This window comes from Trachurus trachurus (assembly GCF_905171665.1).
Source record: "Trachurus trachurus genome assembly, chromosome: 21".
NCBI lineage: Eukaryota > Metazoa > Chordata > Actinopteri > Carangiformes > Carangidae > Trachurus > Trachurus trachurus.
This window is the reverse complement of record NC_139899.1, coordinates 31197192-31203311: the sequence shown is the minus strand read 5'-3', so window position 1 is coordinate 31203311 and position 6120 is coordinate 31197192. Positions and strand designations below refer to the sequence as shown.

Sequence of the window (6120 nt, the reverse complement as noted above, 5' to 3'; positions counted from 1 at the left end):
TTCAGTCAGTCCACAGTTGTCCACCACGCTCTCTCTCTCTCTCTCTGACAGCAGAGGTGTTTTATTTATTTATTTATTACTATTATTATTAAAGAGGTGTGTTAGACCATGGGTTAAATTTACGCCGGAATATCCCTTTAAATAAATAATGTGTTACATTAACATTTTTAACACACACAGGGGAAACACACATGTTCTTCTGACAAGCGGCGGACTGAAGATCGATATTATCATTGGTATTTTAACTCTTTATGGTTCAGTAGTACAAATAAACAGCAGTAAAAACACCAATCTATCTACTCAGATTAGAGCAGAGAGAGTAACGACAGCATTGGTTCAATGGAAGCGCCTCCTGGTGGAGGAATATGGGTTTTGCAAAAGCGCCCATAAACTGACATCTCTGCATTGTTGGTGAATGAGCAAGTGTGGTATTTTCAATAATTTAAGGACATTTATAGATCACCCATGTTAATAGCATCATTGAGGATCCTTTACAGATAAACATTAACACATAGGCGAGTAAAAAACAACAACAAAAACTAGAAAATTTCCTCTGGGGAAATTTTGAAAGGCCCACGGGGCTACTGCCGGTTTTGCCATCTCTGTCAACATGGGAATCAAACCCACGATCTTAAGGTCAAGACAGAGCTGATCAGACAGACACATCAATCAATCAATCAATCAATCAATCAAAATTTATTTGTATAGCACTTTACAGTAGCCAGACGGTACCCAAAGTGCTTTACATCAAGGCAATAAAATAATACATAAAAATAATACATAAAGAACAATACATAGAAATCCAGGAAAGTGCCACAGTGCTGCAAGAAGACACAAGAAAGTGCTACTAGTGCTGCAGGGTGTTAAAAGCCCTCTCAAAGTGCATACAGTAGAATAAAAACAGGTAAAAATAAGTACACTTAAGGAGCAGGACTTCCCTAGTCAGAGTTAAAAGCTAATCTAAAAAAGTGCGTCTTTAGCTTCGATTTAAAAAGGCTGAGGTCAGTAATGGTGCGAATGTCGGGTGGCAGTCTGTTCCACAGCCTGGGAGCTGCAACAGCAAACGAACGGTCGCCCCACTGTTTGTATCTAGAGCTTGGGACCTCTAGCAGAAGCTGGCCGGAAGAACGGAGGGCCCTGCCATGATCGCGGATAGTTAAAATCTCTTTTAACTAGGCCTGGCTAAATCTCTTTAGCCAGGCCGTTGATGGCATAAAAAACAAACAATAAAAGTTTAAAATCAATTCTAAAACAAACAGGAAGCCAGTGGAGAGACGACAGCACAGGGGTAATATGTTCCCGCCTGGATGTGCCTGTTAAAAATCGTGCGGCAGCGTTCTGGACGAGTTGAAGACGCGAGATTAAAGACTGGCTGAGGCCAACATACAATGCATTACAATAGTCAAGTCTTGAACTGATAAAAGCGTGGATTGCCGTCTCGAGGTCCTGCCGACTTAAAAAAGGCTTCACTTTGGCCAAGAGACGCAGCTGAAAAAAGCTGGTGCTAACAACAGACCGAATCTGAGTCCACTGTCAGCCACATGATCATCTTTCTATAAGCACTGATATGGAGGAGCTGTAACCACATTAGGTTAACTGTGTGTGTGTGTGTGTGTGTGTGTGTGTGTGTGTGTGTGTGTGTGTGTGTGTGTGTGTGTGTGTGTGTGTGTGTGTGTGTGTGTGTGTGTGTGTGTGTGTGACTGACTTGACACATGTTATGAGCTGCATCCTGTGTCAGTCTGATTTAGCTGTGTCTGTGTTTATAAACATTTAAACGAGCGTCAGGTGGATTGTTTATGAAGTTAACGAGCTCTGGCCTGAGAATCAGACATTACCACGGCAACTCGAGGTGGTTACCACGGCGATAGGGGCCCCCCAGGCTGAGACAGACAGAAACGTGGAGAAAAAGAGCGATTTTCTGCCTCTGCACTGGTCTCGCAAAAGGCTTAGCGTGACAAAACGGTAGCTCCTATCAGAACAAAACACAGATCAACGTTGCTCTAAGGACTTCCAGAAAAATGTGGTACGATTTGGTGTTTCTACAGTAAATATTTTGGAGACGCTGGCAGTTTTAAAACATCGGTCCGTTCTGCTTCTCTCAGAAAATATTTGTATTGGAGTCAATGAGGAGCAGAGACAGACGTGGCCGCACTCAGAGGCTTATTCTGTAAATTCTGTAAGTCTCTCTGATATTTTGAGCACATGATATGAGAGATAACAAGTTTGTCTTACAAATTCTGAAAAAATCATGTGTGTAGAGTGTAAATTGTGGCCGTGCTGACAGTTTATCCAGAAAAAATACAGAATGTTTTTTCACTCTCTCCCACTCTAACCGATGATGTCACGCACTCTGACACGAACATTCCGTGCAATACACAACCATTATAATCTCATAATTTCTCCAAAAATGATCATGGTAATTGATCAGGGATTGATCAAAAACTATATGACCTATCAAAACGTGGAGTAATACGACAATACACAAGACTTGTGTCTACTGTTTGAAGTTTAAATGAAGTCTCTAGGTGAAAGTATACCTGAGCAGTAGACGTTTGTTAAACTCCAATGATTGGTCTTTTTCGCTCTTTTTTTTTCGCCGTCCCATAGACCATTTCTATGTTTATAAACATTGATGACGTATGTTGTGGGCGGGGCTTCACTGGTGGCAGAACGTGACAGCTGATCTGGTGTCAACAGTGGAAAGCCGGCATCAAGAGCGATCAAATCAGTGGAAGATGGATCATACAGAGGCCTTCTCTGATTATTTTAATGTTTTGTCAACAGAAAACAGGTTGTCATACCTGCGTAGGCTAGTTAACGATTAGCAACGGAGTGTGTTGTGTGTTACGGACCGACGTAGGCTACTGCCTAGGGACACAAAACGCTGCGTGGGCGATCATCAACAAGTCCATCAACTACGGTATGACAGCAAACTGTTGCCTACTTGTATGACTGTATATTACAGTTTATTTAACGGATCCATGTCTGTTATTTCTGTATTAGTCAGACCGTTGTTAGGCTATATATCACAGACCGTTGCTAGGGACACCGCTCATGACCCGATGTGTGTAAAAATGAATGAATGAATGTCAAAATAAATGAATAAGAGGGTGAACGTGTACACGTGTTAACGTTCACACTGAATGAAACGGTAAATGTTTATCCCTAAACGATGCACGCAATATCTACATAGGCTATAGTTTATACACTGACTGATAAGAGTATTTTTTCCGTCGAAAAAAGTTGAAAGGACGGGTCGTCTTATAGGCCTATTCGGGGTCTAGATATTGTAGCCTACATGTGCAAATCAGCGGGTGACACCAAACAACGTCTGCCCAAGCAAGTCAGAGCTTTTATTTCTCACACTCACACACCAGTGACCTAGAGATGCAGCCGCATCTGAGGGGACGCGCGTGTGTTGCTGCTTCTCCACTACACAGTTACAGCTCGGCTCTACTCGACTCGGTTTAGGTCCTAGTTTAAATCACAGCTGAGTTCTTTATAGTTCCTCCTCAGCAGTCGTTGTATCACCCCAATTTCCACCGGGTCCGTCAGCGTGGCGGTCACCACTGATCGCTCCCTCTCTAATCACCATTTCATCGGTCTCGCCGCGGCACGACTCTCTTTTTTCTCTCCTTTCGTCAGCTCCAAACTCACTGTTCTGCACCGCGATTACGAAAATTAAATAAAATTCACCCTCTAATGTGGGCTCATCATCACATCTTAGGGTCGTGCTGCAGCCAAGCAGCTGCGCTGCTTTTTAAAGTTGAGCTGTATGTCAGGACCTATGGTCAGGACGTGTATTTGTTGCTTATTTCCGGTATTTTTCTGCCACCAGTACGTCACTGTGACGTCGACGCCGAAGTGGTCTATTGACTTCAATGCAAAAATCTTGCGCAGTTTTTCGCGAAATTTTTTTTTTGTAAACTGTTGAGAAAAGTAATAGCACACCGACCTCGATCGAACCGCACGTTTTGATATATAATTTGTCTGTTGCAGGACTAGTAGCGAATCGAAAATCGTCCGGAAGATGAAAAATAATATTATGGAAGAAAAAATCCACACAAAAAACAACAGTAGTAGGCTTTGCCCGGGCACTGGTCCCTGCAGCTATTTCATAGCTGTAGGGATCAGTGCCCGGTGTGATGGCCCGTGGCCCTAAAAACAAAAAAACTGTTGTCTAGATTAATGTTTCAATCTACATTTTATAATAAACAAATTATAAGTATAATTTGATATGACCAAGACACCCAAAACAAAAACACGGCTGTTTTCATCAATTTACAAGCAAGTGGGCAACACACATACATTGGAGTGAATGGGTTTTCTGGGCGTTTTTGCAATACCCATATCCTGCCACTCGGGGCGCAAAACCCTTACCACGGGAGTCAATGGAAGTGTCGTTACTCTCTTATTCCAGTGCTCTAACTCAGATTACACTACACATGTCACCCCTCCCCTCCCTCCCCCACTTCCTGTTTAAAGTGTAGGCTACTTTCACTTCTCCTTCTTCCACTTCTTCTTGTCCCCGCGGTTGTGTGGCAGTTTATTTCGTCGTGTGAAGGTAAGGTGAACAGTCTGAATGTTTTCCTCGTTAACACCTGTCGTTACCTGAATTCTCTGCCCTTCAACTTGTCGTTGTGTTGTTGTTGTGTTACTATAATGTTACTGTAGCTGAGTCAGAGCTGTAACTGTAAAGTCTGGACCGACAGAACCGTGTCCTCCATGTTGTGTGAATGTTGTGGGTAGAAGCGCTGGAATAAGAGCAGAAGCAGAGTTAGTGGATGGTCAGTAGTTGAACACAGAGTGGTTCTTTGTGTGCAGCTCCACTTCCTGGTGACTGGAGGCAGCTTTACCGCCTGAATCAACCTGTGGAGGAGGTGGAGAGGAGCCGCTGCTCTCCTGCTGTCTGAGCCACTAAACGCAGCCTGAGCTCGTCTGGACAGCCGCTGGAGAACAGCTGAGACTTTGTCTGTGGTGAGTAGAGTGGTCTGTCATTAGAGTTACACTACAGGCTGGGCCGTAAAGTATACCCCCGCATGCCGTGGGGGCCCTGCCCCCGCCCGTTAAGCCGGGTCCTTTTTTTTTTTTTTTTTTACACCGCAACATATGATTCACGTCATGATAACTTCTGTATTTTGGCCATTCAAGCTTCCACAGTCCATACTGCCCTGCTAAGCCAGACCGCAGTAACTACGCGAACAGTGAAACTGAGAAAAATGGCTTTAAAGTTTTTTGATTAGCCTTCCAAATGTGTTGTAGGTAGATTAGTGAAAATACACAGATTTGACAGGTTTTCATTAAGTAATATTTATGCAATAAAATATATGACCACATATTTTATATTTGACCCCTAAAAAGCAGATACTGCGCTCTGGTGCCAGGTTTCCTTAAATAAATACACAGGTAATGCTACGGCAAAGTGCAGTAACTACAATGTTGTTGTTTTTTTCCAGCATGCTTCTAGCCTGTCTAGCCTCTACCTGGTCTTTTTACTGAACTTAACAAACTTCTTTCTTCATGGCCTAAGCTCAACCAAAGCATCAGAGCAGAGAAATATATTTTTTTCTCCCACATCTGCTGTCAACAGGAGCGGGGGCTGCAGCAGACTCACGCCCGTGTGGGCTGAGCTCAAGCCGCATACAAGCCGGGTTCAGCCGCGCTGAGCGGAGCGGGGAAGGGGGAAAAAAGTGTAGCCTACCGGTATTTCTTCTACTCTGTGGGACGGTAGATCATAACGGAGTGGGGGAGAAAGCAAGTGGGACAGATCTGCCCAGTCCCTGCAGCAGCGCACGTTTCACAGACAGGCGCACAGTGTAAACAACGTCACCGGTTCAGCACCATGGATAGCTGGGGGGGGGGTCCGACGGTCCGAGGGTCCGGGGGGGTGGGGGGGAGACGGGGGAGACGGGGTCCGATGGTCCGGGAGGGGGGGGGGTCCGAGGGTCCGAACAGCGGTGGGGGGGGGGGGGGGGGGGGGGGGGGGGGGGGGGGGGGGGGGGGGGGGGGGGGGGGGGGGGGGGGGGGGGGGGGGGGGGGGGGGGGGGGGGGGGGGGGGGGGGGGGGGGGGGGGGGGGGGGGGGGGGGGGGGGGGGGGGGGGGGGGGGGGGGGGGGGGGGG

General features: G+C 45.9%; 1 protein-coding gene across 1 annotated transcript in view; it reads left to right on the top strand.

The window, feature by feature from the left end:
• The window catches only part of LOC311004857 (uncharacterized protein), a 340983-nt gene that overhangs the window by 288502 nt on the left and 46361 nt on the right, over positions 1-6120 (top strand). The gene's annotated exons all lie outside the window — the stretch shown is intronic.